Raw genomic sequence first — 27,116 nt, 5'->3', positions numbered from 1 at the left:
GCCATGAACTGTAAGTACATCACATAATTATTGTCCTTCTCCTTTCAATTTCTCCTTTGAGGAAAGGCATCATTATTACTGAAAAAATAAGGAACAAGAAAACTTTAACTGCCAATTTTAAGGTCCATAAACAATGGGGAAAAAAATAGATAAAATGTTCCAAAGCATTTGGTTACCTTGCAAACAATAAAATGTAAAGAAAATATACTTAATGATACTTATACTTCTTACTTCTTTCAATTTGGTTGTAAAAAGGTGCCAATCACCAACATTTCTCCTATTAAATATACCATTACTATGAGTCACTTTTGTCCTAAAATTGTCCATTTAATGGGATAATCCATCTCTCCTAGACCAAAGTGAACTAATTCCAGTGACATGTTTAAGGGGCCTGAAACGGGTGATTAATTGTATTGTATGTCTTTATTTATATAGCGCCATTAATTAATGTACATAGCGCTTCACAGTAGTAATATGCGACAATCATATAAATAACAAATAATATAAATAACAGATCATGGGAATAAGTGCTGCAGACGTAAAAGTAACATTTAGGAAGAGGAGTCACTGCTCCGAGGAGCTTACAATCTAATTGGTAGGTAGGAAGAACGTACAGAGACAGTAGGAGGGCATTCTGGTAAGTGCGTCTGCAGAGGGCCAAGCTTCATGTATCATGTATAGTATTAGCCACAGGGCTACTCATATGCTTCTTTAAGCAAGTGTGTCTTAAGGTGGGTCTTAAAGGTGGATAGAGAGGGTGCTAGTCGGGTATTAATGCTTTCTTTTTGCCCAAATCTAACACCTACTGCATAAATATGTAAAAATGTTTTTTTTTTAAGTTTGACTTGGGAGAGGTTTGATTCCCTCTGGTTACTCCTCTTTGTGTGATATCACTGTGTGTTCAGCAAGTGTTTTACAGCCAGAGATTCCTCCCCCTCCCCTTCCCCTTACAGTACCTTTATTGGTTCTCTGACAAGGATGGGGTGGGATACGGGTACAGAAAATATTTTTTGACAAACACTTTTCCATTCAGAGGACCCTAAGAAATTCTCCTTGTAATTTATTTTCCCAAAGCATTGTTAATTGTGTTTAGCGGAGCGAGTAAGACTGATAAAAGTATGTTTTCTGGTCAACTATGTTTATATTGCATCTTTAAACCATAAACTCTGTTTTTGATTACAGTCCATGTACAGTACTAATCCAACAGTACAGCATGTTAACTTTACACCTACTGTATGCAGATTAAAGAGCCAATTACAAAGAAAGGAAGCAGAACAAGGGTAAGATAAAATAGAGGTAAGAGCCCCAAACCACTCTTAAACATTTGTTTGCAGGACAAACAAACATAAGTCGGCCAATTTTGCAAACAATTGTAATATACTTGTCTGATTTTGTTTTTTAAAAGAAAAGAGATTAAGCACCTACTGTAGTTTTTTCCCATGAAAGATATCACTGTTGTTTATTCCTGGACCTTTATGTTTTTGAAAAATCGAAAAAACACTGGGCGCTCTTAAGTTTAACACACCAAAGTGACAGAATAATATGAATACGTGACAAAGTGTAAAAGTCATTTAAAAATGAAAAAAAGAAAGATATACGCTGCTCAAAACCCAAATGAATCGCCTTGTTGTTCTGAATGATGTATTTTCGTGTAGTGGGGAGTGCAGGATCTCACAGAGACAAGAGGAACATAGTACAATATAGCCAAAAAATAGAGATATGACTAGTATTCTTATGATGCTTGTCAACTCCCGGGTAGTCGAGGACCATTCTACTGACACCCAAATCGGAAGGGGTTGATACTAAGAAGCCAATCGAAGGGATTCCTGGATTTAACCCATTACATATACCACTGCCTGATATTGTTTAGGGCCATGCGAGTTTTGGCATTATAAGAATACTAGACACTTATATCTCTATTTTTGTGATGATACTGTTCTATGTTCCTGTATGTGTTTGGTCTGTATTGTTGGCTGCATACAGTACAAACTACTTCTTCCAGTCTAATTCCTCATCATCATCTTAAATGAAGTGTTATGCAATAATATAGTAATGTACCTACTATTTCTTATTTTCCTTTTTTTAATGTTGGCGCTTACGTTGGAAATACTTTATTTATCATTGTGATTATATACTCACCTACAATTTAAAATCAGTAAAACCAGCAAAAACAGTGAGAATTTATGTCTTAATGATAGGCCTTTTTCACTTCATAGCTTCAAACATTTATGAATAGAAACTATAAAATAAATCTAAAATTGAGTCATGACAACATTCTTATTTTATTCCCAGAAATTAAGAGGCAACTATCTTTGATTTGTGATGTTTCTCTGACACAAAGTTCGAGATATGCTGAATATTACTTGGTTTGCAATTTCACTGTAAAATATGACCTGCCACCTTCCTATCTTATTTGGTTTTCTTTCCTGTTCTGTATTTTAAAACATCTTAATAAAACTTGACATTACAAGAAAAACGTTTTTTTTTTTTTGCGTCTACTGGCATGTACCATTTACAGCAAGAAAAACTTGACAAACAACCAATTTTGCCGCATTTACAGTATGGTGCACAAAAGTGTTGCATACTTGTAATGTATGGTTATATCATGCATAACGCATCACTATACAGAATACAGATGTATAAAAGAACACAAGTTAGTTCAGCTTAGTGTGCCAGTCTATACAACCAATTTTTGAGTGGTGCGCTTAAACCTTTTTTCACAAAGAGCAAAATTCCTTTCATAAAATGATTAACCAGGTTTTACATGAACTCCATGAGATACTGAGACTCTTTAAATGTTGATTAAACTAGTGTTATTGTGATTAGTGAGCAGTTATATGGTTCTCTAATAGGCAAATTATAACTTTATACTGTATTTTCACTTACCAGGCCATTTTTTGCATCCACCGTGTCCAGCAGACCCGGAAGCCCCACTACCTGGGAGGTGGCAATGACCGAGCTCAGGCGTTCCACAATTGGGGTCAGATGCAGAGGAACGAGTGGTCACCCTCCCGTCTTCCTTGTCTGGGCAGCATGGTCAGCCAGCTTACACTTCACCTGTCTGCTATCTGCCCAGTGCTTTTTAAGCATGTCCACTGATCTCATTGCGTTCCCCAGGGCATTAATCCTGGTGAGGAGTCCGCTCCAAATGTACTACTTCTCGCGGTGTGGGGGCAGAAAGAACCTAAACGTTTGGAGTGGTTGTCACTCTATTTAGTAGGATCTGAATCTCTTTCTCTGTAAATTTTAGACTTCTAATTTTCCCAGCCTCAGAAACAGGAGCAGTCCCAGCACAAGAGGTGGAAGCCTGCTCAGCCATGTCAGATGTTTAGCAGTTTAGTTGATGTGGCTGAGTTATTCAGTTTGTAATGTGTATTTATTTGAAATTGTAATATGCTCCTGGGCATTATGAACACACATGCTTAACTGTCTCAGCGCTAAAATAATCTCTATAAATACTGTACAGGTAACATTACAATAGTCATTTGGCTAACGGATGTCATTTTTGCATCTCATTAGCTTTGAAAAATAGCCGTTAAACTGAAGAAAAATAACGTCCATTCCCGATTTTGTTAACAATTGTATTAGTGCAAAGTGACGGAATTCTGAAGATCTACCATTAATGCAGAGAAGGAATGGCAGAAGGAATAGTAAATAGACAGGGCAATACATGGAGGAAATGTGAAGAGCATGTAGGACCATACAGTACATCCATCAGCAGTCTGAAGGAGGGTATTGGTTTAGGCAGGGAGAAGAGGTTACATTGTAAAATTAACAGAGAGGTGGCGAGAAACATTACAAAAAATTATGATAGTGTATAAGAAAAACAATATCGGTATTTACATATCTTCCTTCTTCATGGTGTGTTATTGTGTGTCTGTGTAGGTTCATTTTGGTTTGAAGTTTTTGGCCAGTTTCACAAATGTAGTATCCTTGGTCACATTTTCTGCATTGAATCATATGTAGCAGAGTCCTCCTCATTACCTCCGGAGAGGGGGAACTGCTGCTTTGAGTCGACGGACCGCCGTGTCGGGACAGGTGGTGGCCATCTTAGAATCTCGCGCATGCACAGAACAGGCGCGCATGCGCAGTGGGTAACGAGTTGTGGCGGCCATCTTAAAATGGCTTCATAAGAGACTACAAGTCCCAGAATCCTCTAGACACAAGAAAAGAGGTATTGCCGCGAAACGGACTGGCAAGGCAGTCATGAGGGAGCCGGCAGAGAGGACAGATGCGTACAGGCAGCTAGTAAGCTCCTGGAATAGGCCAGGACTCTGCCCCAGGCCCCAGTTACGCCTGATCCCTCCAACCAGCTGAGTGTTGTAGGGAAGGCCCTAGATAGGGACTTTCCCTTTAGAGACAGTCCCTAAAGCTACGGTGCCGTCGGACGATGCTACGAGACTAGACCACAGGCCACACTATAGACTTTACAGGAGACACTCCTGCTGGAGCTCCCCCACGAGGCAGATCACCACCGTAAGGCGAGAGGGGATTTTGCAGACCCCGCATCATAGGACACACTGCGGCTCTGTTAACCCCGGATTCTCATCATACCCTGGTCTTAGCCAGGAAGCTACCCACCATGCCCATCACAACACAAGGGGGGGTAGCGCTACCTCACATTTGGGTGGGCCTGCTCGTGTGGACATTGGGTTACATGTGCCCAGGTCACCCTCAGTACTTTGGGGACTCACTCTTGGTGTTGGGTTTTGTGTGGGTATTGCATTGGGGCATTGTTTTTGTATAGTTAAATGTGTTTCAGTAAACATAAGTTAGTTATATACCTGTGTGCGTATTTATTATCACTGATTGTGTTGGTCCTGTGAGGTGTTAATCTGCCAACGCTGAGATCCTTCATAGGTGGAGGCGCTGTACTGAAAGGAGAACGAGCTCACCCCAGGCTCCCAACAGCGGAGACTTAGGCCTCCTGTGAGCAAGCAGGTATTCAGCACGTATAGTTCCCTTAGTAATAGGGAAAGGGGGCTGCACATATATACCACATTCTAGGTGCAGCAATATACTTTAACATGAATAGTTTAGGGGAAAACACAAACAGAGGAGATAGTGCTCAGATGAATGGACATCAAAAGTTCTGGTGGGGGATCTTAAAGAAAATAGAAAACATTACTACAGTATGTGCATAGGAATCCGGGCACAAGTTGGATATTCTGAAGCCAGGGTCACGTGTGATGTGTGAATTGCCCCAGATAGCATTAACTCAGCTCCCTTTCCAAATCACTCCAAGTCCTATAATATTTCCTTCACTTTATTGGAAAAGCAGCAGTAAATACAGGCTCTTGTGGATGGTGTGTAGTAGTGATTTGTAGTTAGAAACAGGTAGAAAGAGATGGCCTTGACATAGGAGAGTAAGAGAGATGGGTGCTGTACTCACTGTCTCCAGGGTGGAAAAGGAAGTGAGGAGCAATGTGGGTAAAAGGAATAGCCTTGGGACAGACTATCTGTGAACAAAGACAGGGGGGAGGGCAGAATAGCCCATTCTGAGAAGAATCTCAGAGGTTGCTGTAGCAACTCAATGGTTACATGCTCAGAGGCAGAAAGGGCAACATATTGATACATCACACAGGCACGGTGTATGTGTGTGGAACAAATGCATGCAGCTGAACTTAAGGAGCTGACAAACAGAAGGGGGGTCAAACAGAAATATGATTCTTGTTCCATGACATTGGATATAGACATACAAACTTTTTATACAAGAGCTGCAGAAAGATGATTGGCAAATCAGAACAACATTAAGCAAAGCATAACAAAGATCGATCAGTGATGAGAACTGACTTATCCAAGAAATGTAAACAGGGACAGTCATTTTCTTTCAGAATGTACAATTAAATATTTTAATAATCTTTATCAGAAACATGTTTGACTTAGGTATTACAGGAGAAGTATCATGAAAAATGCTGTATTTTAAGATTTTCCATAATCTCAGATATTGCTGGAATCAAGGCAGCATAATCTTTCACTATAACTCCGAGCTCAGGATATCAAGATATTTTGCAGTTCAATTGAACAAGTGAAGGCAGACAAGCAGAAAATACATACAGGATAGCCTCACCTAGAGACAAGGCAGTGGTTCAGTTTTTTATCTCTTGAGGCACCCTAATCACAGTGCAAAGTTGCTGAGGCAGCCCCACAACAGGATAGTCAATCGCAGAAGACACAGGACAGATACAGAAGAGAGCCCCAGGTGACACAACCTCCTGCTGTCCGGCCTTCCTTCCTCTCACCTGTCACCCCTACACTCTATCCTAAACGCTGCTGCCAGAATCACTCTACTCTTTCCAAAATCTGTCTCCGCATATCCCCTCCTGAAATCCCTCTCCTGGCTTCCGATTAAATCCCATATCTCACACTCATTTCTCCTGCTCACTTTTAAAGCTTTACATTCTTCTGCCCCTCCTTACATCTCAGCCCTAATTTCTCGCTATGCACCATCCCGACTCTTGCGTTCTTCTCAAGGATGTCTTCTTTCTACCCCATTTGTATCTAAAGCTCTCTCCCACCTTAAACCTTTCTCACTTTCTGCCCCACACCTCTGGAATGCCCTTCCCCTCAATACCCGACTAGCCCCCTCGCTATCCACCTTTAAGACTCACCTTAAGACACATCTGCTTAAAGAAGCATATGAATAGCACTGGATAATCATGGACACATGATATATAAAGCTTGGCCCCCTGCAGATGCACTTACTAGAATTCCCTCCTACTGTCTCTGTATGTTCTCCCTACCTACCAATTAGATTGTAAGCTCCTCGGAGCAGGGACTCCTTCCTTAATGGTACTTTTACAGTATGTCTGAAGCACTTATTCCCACGATCTGTTATTTATATTATTTGTTATTTATATGATATGTATTACTAAAGTGAAGCGCTATGTACATTTATGGCGCTATATAAATAAAGACATACAATACAATACACAGGGGGCAGAGAGTCCCAGAAGAAAGAAGGGGCACAGAGTCCAGGAGGGACAGACACCTCTCTCAGTCAATTCTGCTTCCTCCTCAGCTTGGCAACACCCCCCCCCCCCGTCTCCTGCCACCTCCTCCTGATTGGCTGCATTACCCAAAAGCAGCCAATCAGTATGGAAGAAACTGTCCAGCCCCCCTAGTAACAGCCCTGCATTCTCCCTGCTCTGGAAGATCGGGGAAATCCCGCAGCACCCTTTTTATCCTCTCAAAGAACCCCAGGATGCCACAGAATCCCAGTTGGGAGTCACTGGCCTAAAGTCATCAAACTGCAATTAAGCAAATTTTAGCTAATCTCGCCAAAAGGGAGGGAAGTAAGTGGAGGGCATTCACGATGTGTATCTGTATTTTCTTTGTTTTGTACTTTCAAGAAATTATGGTTCCATCATTAGTCAAACAAATACAAATGAAATAATGATACAAAGGTACACAAACAAAACAAAAGATCTCCTCCCATGCGTTTCACGCCAGGTAGGGGCAGCAATTACACTGATCTACCACATTTTTGATTTGAGTCTTTACTGGCTGAAAACTCCCATTGAATTCAATAGGCGTTTTTGGCTCATAATTGTTATACTGTAGACAGGTAAACCTTTCGTCAAAGTTCGAATCCGCTGTGCAAATGGTGGGGTTTTTTGCCAAATTTCATCTTTTGGGAATATGTAAAGAAAAGTTTGGTTTACCTAACTTTAAAAAACTATTTGCGAGCATGCAATTTTGTCACTACAGTTTGCTTCAATTAACTTTGTACTGTAACATTTGTCCGAAAGAAATAGAGAGAGAGGGGTGGGGGGGATAGAGAGGATTAAAGGGGGAGAGAAGGATGGGAGGGATGAAGGGGAGAAAGGGAAAAAGAGAGAGAATGTCCGATTTCATTACAAACAAAAATTAACACACTTGAGATACCAGGGATATACATATGTGTCCAGACTTACTTTATCCGATGCTGCGGAAAGTGAAGGATAAATCCCCAGCATTTACTTAGATTTTGCGTCCCAGCAGCCGCTACCAAGTCGCTGCCACAGAAATTGAATTTAGCGGCGGTTGTAGCACTCTGCAGTAATGATAGACATCGCTAGCGCTAATATATTTCTCTAATATGTACTTCTTCAGCCCAATATAAATTCTCCCTATGTCCTTAGTACAAGTCCCACAATCTAGGAACCATTGCACACATTCATTCATCTTTTTCAAAACATAGAAAGTAGGAATTCATTATAAATAAAACTTTATTTATTTAGCAGCCCTCTCCTTGGCTGACGGTGGAAGTCGGGGAGTTGGTGGGGACCTCTTTCAGTCTGAGCTGGAAGAGGAGTCAGGATCAAGCTTCACCTGGATGGTGGATTGGACTACTCTTCCTCACGCTGGTGGAGTAGATACAACATTTTGGCTGCAGTTTTAAAAGACAACAAATTCTGCATCTGCTAGCAGCACTTGATGTCATACAGTACAACAGACAGGCAAAGATTCTCAGGGGATCAGTATAGAAAATCTGCCAGTCCCCATCTGGCCCCTAATTGTTGCCTTCCCCTTCCTCCAGCCATCGTGTGAGGTAATTATCCCCATCCCCATCAGTGCCACAGCTGTGCCAGGGAGACCATCTCTGTTCATTCCCCTGCTTGTCGCTGAGCCATAGCAAGCTCATAGCATAGCGAGCAGGTGTGTTAGCTCGGCCAGTGTTCCTCTACAAAACATAAAGTAATAGAGACTTTAAACATAACAGTATATTATATAGATATTTATGTATACACACACAACAATTATGTTATGCAATATTTAGAGTACTGTGGGTACCATATTCACACACTCTGGTAGGAAAAAACTAGAACCCAGCCCTGGAACCATGGGATACTTGGTGGGCTCTGTGGGGAGGCCTCGATGACCAGCTGCCATCTAATTAATAATAAACTGCTTCTAGACATGTCTAGTGACATTGTTACATTGTAGAGTATTTTGTATAGAAACAAGTTGTAGACAGAGCATGTGCAGCATAGGCAAAGATATTCAGTGCGCCATCTGCCGGACCCATAGTGAATTGCAATTATATAAATAAACCCCACAAATAATCCTGCTGATTGGGCCAGACCACGGTTGAATGCAGCCAAGCCATGGATGACTCACGGTAAAAAAAAAGTGTTTACGCGGCTTTAATATTGCACCTTGTCACTGTCACGGGAACAGTAAGTCTGGACACATCTGTATGCTAATTTAAATATACAACGTACATTTAAATGACTTACATTAGCATATATCCCAGGTATCTCATATATGCTCCTTTTGTTCACTGGTGTCTCTCAATGTGTGTTTGGGGTGGTACCTCTCTCTCTGTCAACTTTATAAAGTTTATTGAAGCAAACACGAGTGATGAAAAGTGGAATTATATGGTTTCTCACAATTGTTTTATAACAAAATGTTTTTTGGATTAGTGACTTTGGTGACAAGATTGCAGTAAGAGCGCCTGCTAATTTTTATTACCGGGTGCAATAATAACTCTAGGCCTAAATCTCTTATAAGATTCCTGGCCCCTAAACTGATAAACATTTAGCATTTTAAGAAATGAAATGATTTCTTAGGGAGACTAGTTTAGTAATAAATGTTTCAGTGAGGCATAAAGGTTTGAGAAATATTAGAGATGTGCGAATGTCTTCAAATTTGCTCTGCAAAATTGTGTTTTTCTCTTACATTTTTCGTAATCAATTCACATTGCTGAATATTTGCCCAATTTCACAAATAGTCACCCCTTCACTAGAAATGTATCAGCATTTCTCAGTACCATATTTCATCAGAACGTTGCAACTTTTCACCTGATATAGGAACTTTGGCAAAAAATGTGCACGTCTTAAAATGATGAGAAACCACTGTAACGTATCCCATTAAGAAATGTGCCTCAAAAAATCTCCTTCCTTGTCTCCTCTTCTGTTTTTATATTGGTGCCTAAACAGCTTGTAGTTTCAATTGGACATTTATGTAAAGAGGTTTTCTGAGCTACCTTTATGGTTTTTAATGGAATAATGAGAAATTGAAACAATGCCGACACTGACTAGTTGCTCATGACCTACCAGAGAGTCTTTCAGAGAATTCAAAAGTATTTATTGCCATACTGTATGTTCTCTTCTTTGCACTTCAAGGCATTACAATGTAAGACATATTTAGCAGATCGTTATCCTGCTTTTCATAGGGGATAGATAGACAGATAAATAAGTAGATGGTGGATACAATAGTGAAAATGCGGTATTGTACACAGAAGAAAAGAGGCCACATATGTCTGGAAACCAAAAAGGATCTACTACAGTATAGATAACTGCAAAAATGTCAGGCTATACAAATGCACTATATTGGTCACTTTCCAGAGCTTACAAAGTCTATCTCCAGTATAAAAATATCATTCTACCGTTGTAGCAGCAAGAACTGTGATTTAAATAACTCAAATGTCACTCAAAGTGCCAATTTCTGGTGACACCAACATTTTGCATCTACATTTATGAATTGCCTTTAAATCCAAAATGTCACTGATATTATGTGTCACTTTTATAGTTCTCAATAGACAGACTGATGTAGTGTTCTTTCCATTTTTATTACAGCTCATTACAAAATCATTTAGTCCTATAATTGCCATTCATATTTTCAAATTAACCCTGCATGCACCTGTAAATGGTTTGTGTGCAAACAGACATTTTGACCCTATCATCCATTTATGAATATCATTCAGCATACTACATCCTTTCTAAAATTCTTTAAAGATTATTTTTTTTAAAGACTTGTACATTTTATGACCATCTAAATAGAATCTACACATTCTTCAGTTTGTTGGGCTTCTGTCAATGCACAGCATGTATCGACAATATAATATTAAGAAGCACGGCTCATTAATCTCTAGTTTCAAGATCAGGGTTATATGATAGGTTGTTCCTTTTTAATGAGAAGAGTCAACAAATTCAAGTAGCGAGTTGTCACTGGGTCCAGTGAAATATTATCATATATGCCCACTTTCATTGGATCATTTAATGAATCATAAACTTATGCATGGACAGGCAGTTTTTAATTTGAGCACAAATCTCAGATTGTACTCAACCAATATAACTGGGTCAAGTTGTGTAGTAAAAGGAACACTTAAAGAAAAATACTACCCCGCTAGCCAAAGGCTATATCAATAGGAAACATGTATTTATTTCTACAGGTATATGGCAGCAACATCTGTCTTTTTGAGAACAAAACATGGGTTGGGGGCATAGCTTTAATGTAACTAATGCAAATAAGAAGTAAGAATGTTTAGTAGTTTGAGTACAAAAACAATGAAAACACATTTTAACCAAATATAACAATAGCACAAAACTCTTTTCTCCACAAAAAGGATTTTGCTGAAATGTTATTATCAAATCTTTACAAATATAAGTCTAATAAAGGAGATAGAAAATGTAGTGCCTTAGCAGCTTGTTTGAAATAATCACTTTGAAAAACATTTGTGCATACAGTACTCTTAAATTATTTTGTCATTGCAATATTAACTCTTTCTTCTTTAAAGCTGAAATTTAAGGGACCATGTTTTGTATTCAAAATATACCTATTTATGATAATACCAATATAATGTATTTAGAATGCAGAGTGGAATTTAGAATGATTGGAATAAATGGTACAACACAGCCATGCATGAAATCTGCTGTAGTGGTGAGTTACTGCCTGATTACACCTGCATATTATGTGGATGCATTTGAATGAGTCAGGGCACTTATTTTAATATTATCACTACCTGACAGACAGTAAAGAGACCATTATAATTTTTTGCCTTGGACACACATCAGCTGTCAATATTTTAGAAAAATGTCAGCATGCCTTTATCTTATTTTTGTCTTATTATTATTTACTATTGTGCTGCATTTTATTTCAAACTGACAGTAAAATGATTCTTTTCCCCTTGGGAAAATGTGTATAAATGAAGGCATTGCCACCAACAGCAATAACATCTGGTTTTGAAGCTGGTAGAGATCAGCAATGTTTGATAAATTATGCATCACACGTTCTAAAAGAAAGAAAGAAAGAAAGAAGACATGGAATATTTTACTTAACTATAAAACTTGTGTGGAAGCCCTTATTCGATGACTGAATATTGCCATTGTTTCAATTTTCATTAAAAAGAAAGAAATCATTAGCTCACTGAACCTTTTCTTTACATTACTGCCCCCTCACTAATAATGATATGGCTTCTTCAGTTAGGCTAATAGACCTCAGCTTGCCAGCTGGAATTATAACAGCTGTATAGAACATTTCAGAAAGACATTTTGTTAGACAGGCATCTACAAAGCAATTGAACAGACAAATGTCTTCAAATTGCATGAACACATTTTCAGTGGCTGATCTTAAGTTTCCTTCATGCCTATTTAAGATCAAATGTATTTGTCTGTGTTAGTTAATAGAGAAAGTTATGTATGAATAAGATTGCAACAAATAGGCACCGTTTGATAATGTAGTATTGTTAATAGCAATTTGGAACCATAAAAAACAAATAAGTTGAGCACATGTTTGAAAAGCCCTTCTTCAGGTAGATTAAGCATATAACCAGGACGCTCATCTTTATGATGGCATTGATCTCACAATGACCCGCTTTGATGACTTCACGAGACTGAGCAGTACTCCAGGGCCAGGGAGTGAGAGCACCGGCATCCACAAAATTCCCAATGCGTTACACAGGACCCACTGTTGGAACAGGGAGGACAGACCAGACGAAGTCAGAGTGGTCTTTTTTTTTGTACCCTTGGGATTGTCCATATATAAACCCATTTGAATGCCCATTGAATTTCAGTGATGTAATCACGACTTGATTTATATGCATTACTCCTGGTTAAAAACTTTCATAAATATACACATATTCAATAAAAAATATATTTTAACATAATACACAATAATTTCATTACATGCAAGCATGATTAAAAGTATTTTGATAGAAACGTTACTGTCTGTGTTTCTTTGTAATATTCAACCTCAACATTAAAAAAAAGAAACAATACAGTATCTCATATTATTCATGGTTCTTAAAACTTTAAAGATAAACATGCCAATTTTGTCCATGGTTTTCTCTTTAAATATAGAAAGAAGTTTCTCCTTCAAAAATACAGTTGTTCTAATCAAGTCACGTTATATGACATCCATGTGAACACAAAAAAGGAGATACAATATATGCTAAAACAAGGAGAGGACACACAAACTCAAATCTCTTATCCTAATGGGCATACTTACTATATAATGAATAGTATAATCTTTGGAGAAAACAAGGATTATGGGTGTATATACTGTATAGTAGGAAACTTTAAAAAAAAAACACTTCTGTGCACTGTGCCTGCCAACACCCCAAGCTTGAAACACTTCAGTTTCATGTTAAGCAATCAATTCACTCTCTCAGTTTTGGACTACTGTTACTCTGCTCTCCCTTAGAGCGACTGTGGGGCTGGAGTCTAGTTGCTGGGACAGGCTAGAAGGCAGGTAACGATGGTCAGAAGAAAAGCAGTGACCTGAGGTAGGCTGGTAGTTATGGACAGGAGACAAACAGAGGTTGAGTACAACAGATGTTGAGTACAACAGAAGATCAATGTAGTAAAGGTGCCAATAGAGTCTGTTCCACAAAGAGAAACCAAGATAGCAAAATATGTGGCAGAGTGCTTGATCCAGAGAAACCTCAATAATCAGGCAACAGGAAGCAGGAAAGGGAGGTCTTCTATAGTTCTGGCGGCACCTAAGGAGCAGGTGCCAGTAATGAGGCAATAAGAAATTCAGTGGAATCTCTAAGGAATAGCAAATTAGGAAGTAATACATTGGGAGTTACCTCTCGTTTTCAAGTATGTTCTGGGCATAGAGTTAAGATGACAAATGATACAAATACATAGTTAAATAAGTGAACAGGGTATATACATTTATACAAGACATTGCATGCACAGTTAGAGATAATATATATTATAGGCGTATATGTATCAGTTACAGACCAGCTTAAAATAAGAGACAGTTTTACTTTTGAAAGAACTTGGACCGGTGGTGGCTGTGAGAGTCTCCGGTAGAATGTTTTAGTTTTGGGGTGCACGGTAAGAGAAGGAAGAGCGGCTAGATACTTTGCTGAACCTTGGGACCTTGAACAGTCTTTTGGAGTCAGATCTCAGATGATAGTGGGTGGGGCGTACAGCCTTATGGGTGCTAAGGGTTAACATGTGCTTGATCTTTGTTGAATCGGCAACCCCACCCACTGGAATGTTAATGAGCCAAGGGGACACAAAGGAAAGATATTTTTGTTCACTCCAGCGTACATTTGCGTTGCCCCAAAGGCGCAGAGCCTTTGGCACAGCCAAAGGGCAGCCAAAGAGCATGAGCCGCTTGCTGCCGTTCGCTGATGTTAGTTGATGTTAAAGCTGCTCTATTTCTATCAGAAACTCACAAGCCCTTTATCCCCTGTACCCAATTTTCCTACTTTATCTGTCCATGAAATGTCTGTGAAGTCACTGTATAACCCTGTTCTTTTATTGTAACCATGTATTTTTTATAACTCTGTGCCCAGGACATACTTGAAAACGAGAGGTATCTCTCAATGTATTACTTCCTTGTAAAACATTTTTATAAATAAATAAATTAATAAAAGTGCTACATGTGGTAGCGGTGAGGAGCTTGTTCAGCTAGACAGGTAGCTTGCCAAGAAAGTATTTGAAGGCAAGACAGGAGAGATTAACTTTGCGCCTAGACTCAAGTAATGACCAATCTTGTTCTTTGAGCATTTCGCAGTGATGTGTGTTGTAGTTGCATTTGTGAACAAAAAGGCATATTGAGGGTATCAAGTTTGCCAAGGTGGGTTTAGGGTGCCGAGCTGTATACTTTGTCCCCATAGTCGATAAATTGCATTAGCATCTGCTGTGCGATATGCTTTCTGACCAGCACACTAAGGGAGGATTTGTTTCTGTAAAGTACACCTTGTTTGGCATAGGTTTGGGATGTCAGGGTATCAATGTGCATCCCAAATGTTAAATGGGAGTCAAACCATATGCCCAAGTATTTAAAACTAATAACAGGAGTTAGGATGGTATTAGCGTTGGTTCTGATCTGGAGCTCAGTCATTGGAAGCTTTAAAAATGTAGCCTTGGTCCCATATACAATTGTTACAGTCTTGTCAGTGTTTAAAAACATTTCGTTTTGGGAAATCCAATTTTCAAGTCTCAAAAAGTCAGACTGAAGTATGTTTTCAAGGTCGGAGAGGCTATGGCTGTGTGCATATAAGATTGTTTCATCTGCATACATGTGTATTGAGGCTCCCTTACAAGCTGTAGGAAGATTATTGATGAACACTGAATAGAGTAGAGGCCCCAGAACAGAGCCTTGCAGGATACCACAGGTGATATCCAAGGTGTTGGAGTTAGAGCCAGAGATAGAGACATGTTGGGATCTTCCCGATAGGTAGGAATGAAACCGGTTTGGAGCATGCTTCCCTATTCCAGAGCACTGGAGTTTGTTAAGCAAGATAACATGATCAACAGTATCAAAAGCCTTTGCAAAATCTAGGAATATTGCACCAGTGAGTTGTCCCAGTTCCATTTCATTGCAAACTTTTAGCAGGGTAGTTACCGTGGAGTGTTTGGGGCGAAAGCCAGATTTGAACTGGCTAGGGACATTTATCTTGGTATAGTAGTCGCTTAATTGGGAGTGAAAACATTTATGCATGACTTTGGATAGTATTGGGAGAGGAGAGTTTGGCCTGTAGTTTGAGACAGTGTTTTTGTCCCCACTTTTGAAGATTGGGACAACTCTGGAAGTTTTCTAGGTCTTAGGGATATGGCCTGCAGACAGAATAGAGTTGACTATGGAAGCAATTGGTTTGGCAATGACTGGGGCACCAAGTCTTAGGAACTTAGATTGCAGTAAGTCAGGTCCACATTGGCTGCTTAGCAATATTAACAATAGTCCTGGTGGCAGACATACATAAATCCAGCATGGGAGAGCAAGGATCAGGGTTCAAGTCCTATCTGGGAGACCCCTGACGCACAGTTCCTCCCCTAAGCCTTCCTTCATAATTTCCCACTCTCTATATATACATTTTCCTCATTTATCAGCCATCAACTCCATGTACTTCTCACAGCACATCCCCATCAATCAAAACAAGTCCAGCAACTCCCTCTCCTACTCTCACGTCTTCTCCCAATGATTTCTTCTATTACTTCTACTCTGTTGTTACGTTTCAAATGCCCCTTCAGCCTTCAAATGTATCTCCTTTAGTCTCCCAGTGGACTTGCTCTCCTACTCATGGCAATAGACAGTCCTTTGATCTGGTTTCACCTACTTCTGCTCAGTCTCTAACTCCTTTAACACTCCCCTCTCTTTGATCACTATCTCCTAACTTTTAGCTCACTCTACCCTCTGCACCCTCCCCAAAACCTACATGCTGATCTGGTGCATGGAAACAGAGAGGGCCCCCTGGCCCCCTCAGACAATAACCAATAGATATAGTGGTTCCCAGCGCTCAGTATGAAAAAATCAGATAGAGGCATCAATAAGGAAATAACAATGATATATTCAAGAAAATTGCATTACATAAAACAACCCTATTCGGGGCTAGGAAATAACTTTACATGGAAACAAGGCCTAAACAATAAGTTACAAGTCAGGAGAGGGAGAAAAATGGAGGAAATACAAAGGGAACAACAACCGTGGGGAGAAAAAAGGAAGGATAAAAGGGAGGGAAGGAAAAAGAACAACGAATAACAAACGCTCAGGTCAAGGTGATAAAATATTGGGGGGCAATTATATATCTGTAACTTTTCCTGCACAGACCTGGCAACTTCTCTATACAACAGTACACTTTCATCGGCCTTAGACAAGACAACTCCTGCCACTACACGTCGCCCCAACAACTTAAGTCACAATCATGGCACACAAGCTACCTCCAAAAGTGCTCATGCACTGCTTAACGTTACTGGGGGAAAACTCGCTCTAAAGCGGATTTCCTTCTCTATAAATTCCTACCCTCCTCCTATAACAAGCAACCTACTTTTCTTCTTTCATACTAACTATGGGCTCTATGCAGTAAGCGCCAAAAAAATGCAATCGCCAAGGGTTGCCGATAGGCCTTATTTGGCGATTTGCCCTCGCAGTATTCAGTAAGGGCCGAATCCATGCCGATCCCTGCCGAATCACTGCGAAAGCAAAACTGCCGATGAGCCTGTGCCGAAACAGCCTGGCTCCCGATAACCTGCCGATAGGCCTTTTCTGCTGATAGGTGTTTGCAGCAGAGAGAGACCAGCCACTCTCTCAGCGCAAACATCGGCAAAATATAAATTATTTATAAACAACTTTTACTCATAGTGTACATGTGCAGGGGGTCTCCGAAGCTGAACCGCATTGGTTTCAGGTCGGGGGACCCCCTGCTTCCTGAGATACAGGCCCCTTTATGAGGTGCCGTATCCCTCTGCATTTAAAGGTCCCGATCACGTGACCGCGGAATGTAAACAAAGCGGAGGGATACCGAAATGCTGCTTCATTACCATAGCGTATAGCCGCTAAGGCAATGAAGGGGTTAAGGCAGAATAGCATGTTTATTGGCGACATTTACCCCAATAAACATTGCAATAAACAACATACACCCCCTGTGTATTTAAAATACATAAACAACAATCAATGCATTAAATACATATAGCACTCACCCATTTCTGGCTGCCACGATGAAGGCCATCCTCATTTTCATCCTGCCCATGTCCCCTCCGCTGCTGCAAAACAGACACAAGAATGAAAACATCCAAAGTAATGTCCCCTAACCCCTTAATCACCATAGCGGTTATGAACCGCTACAGTCATTAAGGGGTTAACCCACCCTCACCCACCACTCGGGACGCCAACATATCCTCCCACACTAACCCCCCACCCCATGAGGCCTCACCACCCTCACCCACTACCCACAAGGGAGGCCTACCCTACACATACGCTTGGGGCCAATACCCCCTCCCCCACCCCCAGTACCCACAATAAAAACAATACACTGCCCATTGAATAAACATTATTCTATTTATTAAATACATTACCCACCCCCTGTGCCCCCCCAAAATACATGATTTATCCTTTTATAAACAGGGTTCATAACCCATCCCCATATGAGTCCCCGGCGGGCTGGCGGGGCACCTGACAGACCTACAGGGTACCAGCAGCTCATTTCAAACAGGTTCTGGAGGCCTGTTGGTGGGTCCCGCCAAGCGCCATGGCCCCCAGGTGGTCTCCTTGGGTCACCGTGGGCCAAAATTGGGTCCCCACGGTAGGCCCGCGGATGTCTGGGAGCCCTGGGTCAGACCCACAGGTGTCTGCGGGGCCTCGGGTGGTTCCCACGGGGATCTGGGGTACTCACGAATGCTCACTACAGGTCCACGGTGCCCCCACAGATGTGGGACCACCACTTCATCCCTGCAGACTACGGGTCCGTGGTGCCCCCACAGATGTGAGGCCACCGCTTCATCCCTGCAGGTGTCACCCGTGGAACCACCAGCCTGATACCCGTGAGATACCCAGGGAGACCGCAGGTGGTCTGCAGAGGTCTCACGCAGAACCAAGAAACCAACCCTGAATGTAAAAAAAATAAACCTGGCCTATACATTCAATACATACATAACCCCCACCAATACCTACAGTACAATAATGTGCAAAATAACTATTATCCAGATACGGATTATAGATTATTTGCCCATTATTAAACACAGAGCTCCTTATACTACCTCCCAAACCTGGCCCTACTACATCCTTCCACATTGCTATTGGAAATACGATCATTCACCCAGTAGCCCAAGCACGCTGCCTAGGGGTCACACTTGATTCCTCTCTTTCATTCTCCTCTCATATTCAAAACGTTTCTAAAACTTGTCGCTTTTTCCTCCGCAATATCACAAAGATACGCCCTTTCCTCTGTTACTCAACTGCTAAAACTCTGACTCAGGCCCTCATTCTCTCACGTCTCGATTACTGCAACCTCCTGCTGTCCGGCCTTCCTACCTCTCACCTGTCTCCCCTACAATCTATCCTAAACACTGCTGCCAGAATCACTCTACTCTTTCCTAAATCTGTCTCAGCGTCTCCCCTGCTGAAATCCCTCTCCTGGCTTCCGATTAAATCGCGAATCTCACACTCAATTCTACTGCTCACTTTTAAAGCTTTACATTCTTCTTCCCCTCATTACATCTCAGCCCTAATTTCTCGCTATGCACCATCACGACTCTTGCGTTCTTCTCAAGGATGTCTTCTTTCTACCCCCTTTGTATCTAAAGCTCTCTCCCGCCTTAAACCTTTCTCACTTTCTGCCCCACACCTCTGGAATGCCCTTCCCCTCAATACCCGACTAGCCCCCTCGCTATCCACCTTTAAGACCCACCTTAAGACACATCTGCTTAAAGAAGCATATGAGTAGCACTGGATAATCATGGACACATGACACAAAGCTTGGCCCCCTGCAGACGCACTTACTAGTATTCCCTCCTACTGTCTCTGTACGTTCTCCCTACCTACCAATTAGATTGTAAGCTCCTCGGAGCAGGGACTCCTTCCTTAATGTTACTTTTACAGTATGTCTGAAGCACGTATTCCCATGATCTGTTATTTATATTTGTTATTTATATGACATGTAATACTACTGTGAAGCGCTATGTACATTTTATGGCGCTATACAAATAAAGACATACATACATACATACATACACATTAACTAGCATATTGAAATAAATAAAGTACTACTGACCTCATCAATAAGAAGCCCCCGTCGCCAGCAACATCCTTGTCTTTCGTTGCCCACCAAATACATAGCCAATACAAAGCCAATACATTGCAATTACATAAAGATATCAATTAACCCCTTAAACACCTTATCGGATAATAACCGCAAAGGTAATTAAGGGGTTAAGCCACACTGGCCCGATACCCACCCTTCACCCATTCATTTGTACAGTGGCTTCATCATGCAACTATATATATACACACACACACACACACATGATGAACCAATATACAAATAAATGTAGAAGGGTTATCAAAAACATGCTGTACTACAAATAACACTTCTCCATACAGACACACTACAATAAAATCCATTACCTTTAATAATCCAATCTGATCTTCCATTCAAAATCCTCAAATGCCAATCAAAAACCTCAAATGACAATCAAAACATTGCATTTACATTGTATATATGATGCATACAATCTATGCACCATATACATTCTGCAAATGAATGTTAACAATAACATAATCAAAACAAAATACCAATACATCCAAACAAGTATACTATTTAAACCAATCCAGTAAACATCAAACAATTAGCATTCATTAATTACATCCCTAAAGCATTTACATTCCATCCCTAACAATTAAACAATTAAGTAATTCAAGCGTTGAACAGGACAAATTATCCTGTGAAAAAATATAAGTCCCAACAAGAATACAATATACAAAAGCAAGCCTCACCCTGACCTAAAGTACACCATACAATAGCAACAATTACATTTATCTAATTTTACAATACATTATACACACATTTATGCATAGCAGCATAGCCAAATTAATTTAAAACACAGCAAATCAAGCTTTTAAAACAACATCATTTCTTACCCTGTATGTATACATCGATCTAGACATACATACATACATACAGTGGCAAGAAATGATATACCAAAAATAAATAAATACACATGTTTAAAAAGCTTAGAAAAAAATTAACAAGTTGAATAAAATACATTTCTTTAGTTCACTTACCATTACTTGACCCACTCACCGACTCCCGTTGAACAGCTTACTCGAACCAATCCACGCACAGAAACCTATAAAATAATAAACCATAAAATAAAAAATCATAACATAATAAAACACGGCAATCCAGGGGTCTTCTATTTGTAATCCATCTTCATCTGTATTCTTCTTTTCTTATCTTCTTCCGGGGTCTTCTTGTCGTCATCGGCCACGCCCTGGTCTTCTTTCTTCTCCGGAGGTCCTTCCTCCTCGGCGTCTGGCTTCAAAATGAGAAGACATAGGCTTTTAAAGGCCTATGACGTCACATTTTCGTCATGGTTCCCAAGGCCCTGATTGGGCTGTGAAAACCATGTGTTTTGGCCGAGAAAAAAAAAAATGATGACGTCACTTAAAAGGCAATGAAAGCACAACCAATCAGAATGGCTTTGCTTCAATTGCCTTTAAGATGACATCATTAAAAGAAACATGTCCGTCCTCACATGGTACGGTAGCCAATCAGAGCGTGGGAAGTCTATCCCTACTCTGATTGGCTTTAGTACCATGTGACAGGCTTTCAATGACGTCACATCCGTTCTCCCCCAAGCATCTGTCACACAGACCCTGACAACCGGGTCAGAAAGTACAACTCTGTCTTGTCCTCGTCTCTTGATCTACATGCCCCGCTTTCTCTCTGCCGCCCTCGCCCTTCTAACCCTAGACCCTGGCTAAATTCCCACACACGCATGCTGCGTTCCTCCACTCGTTCCTCTGAACGCCTCTGGAGGAAGTCTCACACTCTCGCAGACTTCCGTCACTACAAATTTATGCTATCCTGTTTCAACTCTGCCCTCTCGCAAGCTAAACAAGCCTACTTTTCTGCACTAATCAACATGCACAAGTCTAACCCACGCCGACTGTTCTCTGTCTTTGATACTCTACTCAAACCACCCTCAGCTGCCTCTCCTTCCTCCATCTCCACTCAGGACTTTGCTGACTATTTTAAGGAAAAGGTGGAATCCATACGTCAGAACATCCCCTCTGTTTCTTCCTCCCATCCTACACCTCTTCCTAACTCTCCTCCTGCCTTCCTTGACTCTTTTTCCACTGTCTCAGAGGAGGATGTGTCGCTGTTGATCGCCACATCTCCCTCTACCACTTGCCCTCTTGACCCCATTCCCTCCCATCTCCTAAAACCTCTTGCTCCTACTATAATCCCTACGCTCACACACATTTTTAACTCCTCCCTCTGCTCTGGAACCTTTCCATCCTCCTTCAAACATGCAACAGTCATACCATTACTCAAAAACAGCAAGCTTGACCCTACCTGTCTTTCTAACTATCGACCCGTCTCCCTCCTGCCTTTTGCCTCTAAACTCCTTGAACGTCTTGTATTCTCTCGCTTGCTCCATTTTCTCAACACCTCTTCTCTCCTAGACCCTCTACAATCTGGCTTCCGCACTGCTCACTCCACGGAAACAGCCCTCACTAAAATAACTGACGACCTCCATGCTGCCAAAGACAGAGGTCATTACACTCTGCTCATATTACTCGACCTCTCTGCAGCATTTGACACAGTGGACCACCCTCTTCTTCTCCACATTCTCCATACTCTAGGTATTCGGAACAAAGCTCTATCCTGGATCTCATCCTACCTCTCCCATCGTACTTTTTGTGTCTCTTCTGCTAACACCTCCTCCTCCTCTATTGATCTCTCTGTGGGGGTACCCCAGGGCTCTGTCCTGGGACCTCTTCTCTTTTCTCTGTATACACTCTCTCTAGGTGACCTAATAACATCTTTTGGGTTTAATTATCACCTCTATGCCGACGACACACAAATATACTTTTCAACACCGGACCTTACACCTGCTGTACAAACCAAAGTTTCTGAATGTCTCTCTGCTATATCATCCTGGATGGCCCTCCGACGCCTTAAACTCAACATGGATAAAACAGAGCTCCTCATACTTCCTCCCAAACCTGGCCCTACTACCTCCTTCCACATTACTGTTGGAACTACAATCATTCACCCACTAGCCCAAGCACGCTGCCTAGGGGTCACACTCGACTCCTCTCTCACATTCGCCCCTCACATTCAAAACATTTCTAAAACTTGTTGCTTTTTCCTCCGCAATATAACTAAGATACGCCCTTTCCTCTGTTGTTCGACTGCTAAAACTCTGACTCAGGCCCTCATTCTCTCCCGTCTTGATTACTGTAACCTCATGCTGTCTGGCCTTCCTGCCTCTCACCTGTCTCCCCTACTATCTATCCTACTGCACCGACACACTTTATTCGAGCAAATACCCAGTATGTACCTGGCAGATACCTGGAATGCGCCGCTCCTCACCTCTGACAAGCCCCGTTGTGTTTGCCTTCCCAGCCTGGGTTCATGCCTGGCTGACGGGCGGCTGATTTGTTAAATGATAATGATTAGGATTTAATAGGCTGCAATGCTTCGCGTGTCTACCAGATGGCATAAATTCATGAATTGTAATGCAGTATATATATATATACTGTGCAGTATTGCAGCCAGCGGGAATAAAATGCTTCAATCCCTGCCTGGAAAATACCTCAATGCACTCGGGCAGAAAACAGTCACAAACCTCAATACACCCGGGTATACCCGAATTCGTGGGACTAGCCGAGCTCGAATAAAGTGTGTCGCCAGTGTAAATGCTGCTTCCAGAATCACTCTACTCTTTCCTAGATCTGTCTCAGCATCTCCCCTCATGAAATCCCTCTCCTGGCTTCCGATCAAATCCCGCATCTCACACTCCATTCTTCTCCTCACTTTTAAAGCTTTACATTCTTCTGCCCCTCCTTACATCTCATCCCTAATTTCTCGCTATGCACCATCCAGACTCTTGCGTTCTTCTCAAGGATGTCTTCTTTCTACCCCCTTTGTATCTAAAGCCCTCTCCCGCCTTAAACCTTTTTCACTGACTGCCCCACACCTCTGGAATGCCCTTCCCCTCAGTACCCGACTAGCACCCTCTCTATTCACCTTTAAGACCCACCTTTAGACACACTTGCTTAAAGAAGCATATGAATAGCACTGTGGATATTCTGAACACAGGATACATAAAGATTGGCCCCCTGCAGACGCACTTACCAGAACTCCCTCCTACTGTCTCTGTACGTTCTACCTACCTACCAATTAGACTGTAAGCTCCTCGGGGCAGGAACTCCTCTTCCGAAATGTTACTTTTATGTCTAAAGCACTTATTCCCATGATCTGTTATTTATATTATCTGTTATTTATTTGATTACCACATGTATTACTACTGTGAAGCGCTATGTACACTAATGGCGCTATATAAATAAAGACATACAATACAATACATGGTATACTAGAGCCAATCAGAGTTGGGATGGAGTTCCCACGTACTGATTGGCTACCGTACCATGTGAGGACGGCCATGTTTCTTTTAATGACGTCATCTTAAAGGCAATTGAAGCAAAGCCATTCTGATTGGTTGTGCTTTCATTGCCTTTAAGTGACGTCATCATTTTTTTTTTCTCGGCCAAAACACATGGTTTTCACGGCCCAATTAGGGCCGGGGGAACCATGACGAAAATGTGACGTCATAGGCCTTTTAAAGCCTATGTTATCTCATTTTGAAGCCAGACGCCGAGGAGGAAGGACCTCCAGAGAAGAAAGAAGACCAGGGCGTGGCCGATGACGACAAGAAGACCCCGGAAGTAGATACAAAGAAGAATACAGATGAAGATGGATTACAAATAGAAGACCTCTGGATTGCCGTGTTTTATTATGTTATGGTTTTTTATTTTATGGTTTATTATTTTATGGGTTCCTGTGCGTGGATTGGTTCGAGAGTAAGCTGTTCAAAGGGAGTCAGTGAGTGCGTCAAGTAATGGTAAGTGAACTAAAGAAATGTATTTTATTTAACTTGTTATTTTTTTTCAAAGCTTTTATAACATGTGTATTTATTTATTTTTGGTATATCATTTCTTGCCACTGTATTTATGTATGTATGTATGTCTAGATCGATATATACATACAGGGTAAGAAATGATGTTGTTTTAAAAGCTTGATTTGCTGTATTTTAAATTAATTTGGCTATGCTGCTATGCATAAATGTGTGTATAATGTATTGTAAAATTAGATAAATGTAATTGTTGCTATTGTATGATGTACTTTAGGTCAGGGTGAGGCTTGCTTTTGTATATTGTATTCTTGTTGGGACTTATATTTTTTCAAAGGATAACTTTTCCTGTTCAACGCTTGAATTACTTAATTGTTTAATTCTTAGGGATGGAATGTAAATGCTTTAGGGATGTAATTAATGAATGCTAATTGTTTGATGTTTACTGGATTGGTTTAAATAGTATACTTGTTTGGATGTATTGGTATTTTTTTTTAATATGTTATTGTTAACATTCATTTGCAGAATGTATATGGTGCATAGATTGTATGCATCATATATACAATGTAAATGCAATGTTTTGATTGTCATTTGAGGTTTTTGATTGGCATTTGAGGATTTTGATTGGAAGATCAGATTGGATTATTAAAGGTAATGGATTTTATTGTAGTGTGTCTGTATGGAGTAGTGTTATTTGGAGTACAGCATGTTTTTGATAACCCTTCTACATTTAATTTTATATTGGTTCATCGTGTGTGTGTATGTATATATATATATATATATATATATATATATATATATATATATATATATATATATATATATATATATATATCTGTATATATATATAGTAGCATGATGAAGCCACTGTACAAATGAATGGGTGAAGGGTGGGTATCGGGCCATTGTGGCTTAACCCCTTAATTACCTTTGCGGTTATTATCCGATAAGGTGTTTAAGGGGTTAATTGATATCTTTATGTAATTGCAATGTATTGGCTTTGTATTGGCTATGTATTTGGTGGGCAACGAAAGACAAGGATGTTGCTGGCGACGGGGGCTTCTTATTGATGAGGTCAGTAGTACTTTATTTATTTTAATATGCTTATTAATGTGTTTAATAATGGGCAAATAATCTATAATCTGTATCTGGATAATAGTTATATTGCACATTATTGTACTGTAGGTGTTGGGGGGGATGTATGTATTGAATGTATAGGCCAGGTTTATTTTTTTTATATTCAGGGTTGGTTTCTTGGTTCTGCGTGAGACCTCTGGAGACCACCTGCGGTCTCCTCGGGTATCTCACGGGTATCAGGCTGGTGGTTCCACGGGTGACACCTGCGGGGATGAAGCTGTAGCCTCACATCTGTGGGGGCACCGCAGACCCGTAGTCTGCGGGGATGAAGCGGTGGTCCCACATCTGTGGGGGCACCGCGGACCCGTAGTGAGCACTCGTGAGTTCCCCAGACCACCATGGGAACCACCCGAGGCCCCGCAGACACCTGTGGGTCTGACCCGGGTCTCCCAGACATCCGTGGGCCTACCGTGGGGACCCAATTGTGGCCCATGGTGACCCAAGGAGACCACCTGGGGGCCATGGTGCTTGGCGGGACCCACCAACAGGCCTCCAGAACCTGTTTGAAATGAGCTGCTGGTACCCTGCAGGCTGTCAGGTGCCCCGCCAGCCCACCGGGGACTCGCGAGGGGCTGGGTTATGAACCCTGTATGTAAAAGGATAAATCATGTATTTATGGTGGGGCACAGGGGGTGGGTAATGTATTTAATAAATAGAATAATGGTTATTGTGGGGTAGTGTATTGTTTTTATTGTGGGTACAGTGGGTTGGGAGGAGGGGGTATTGGCCCCAAAGGTGTGTGGGTAGGCCTCCCTTGTGGGTAGTGGGTGAGGGTGGTTAGGCCTCACGGGGTGGGGGGTTAGTGTGGGAGGGTTTTTAGGCATCCCGAGTTGTGGGTGAGTGTGGGTTAACCCCTTAATGACTGTAGTGGTTAATAACCGCTATGGTGATTAAGGGGTTAGGGGACATTACATTGGCTGTTTTCATTCTTGTGTCTGTTTTGCTGCAGCGTTTGGGGCATGGTCAGGATGAAGATGAGGATGGCCTTCATCGTGGCAGCCGGACATGAGTGAGTACTATATGTATTTAATGTACTTATTGGTGTTTATGTATTTCAAATGGGCACATTCACTATTATCCATTTGTGGATAATAGTAATTGTGGCCATTACTATACTGTATGTGTTAAGGGGGGGGGGTTGTCACGGTAGCCTGTGACAGGCTGTAATTTACACCAAAACTATATATAAATATATATATACCTGGGTTTGAACTGGGACGAGACTTAGATATGATAAAATGTAATTTATTCCTTGATAAAGGTGAACACAACAGATATGTACAAATAACAGGCAAAATATAGACACTTACTTAAAGATTAGGACAGAAGGCCATCAGGATACAGACTGGGCCACTTCTCCCATATATTTCAGTTGACATCACAGCAAGACAGGCAGGT

The 27,116-nt window shown here is 41.1% G+C and overlaps 1 long non-coding RNA gene across 1 annotated transcript; it reads right to left on the bottom strand.

The window, feature by feature from the left end:
* Positions 1–27,116, bottom strand: LOC142494406 (uncharacterized). The gene is made up of 3 exons (XR_012801421.1): positions 27,029–27,116; positions 17,643–17,705; positions 1–78 (listed from the first exon to the last, which is right to left on the bottom strand). It is a non-coding gene; the product is annotated as an uncharacterized LOC142494406 (long non-coding RNA).

The sequence above is a fragment of the Ascaphus truei genome, chromosome 5 (genome assembly GCF_040206685.1).
Source record: "Ascaphus truei isolate aAscTru1 chromosome 5, aAscTru1.hap1, whole genome shotgun sequence".
NCBI classification, from domain to species: Eukaryota; Metazoa; Chordata; class Amphibia; order Anura; family Ascaphidae; genus Ascaphus; species Ascaphus truei.
This window is presented reverse-complemented; position numbering and strand designations above follow the sequence as displayed.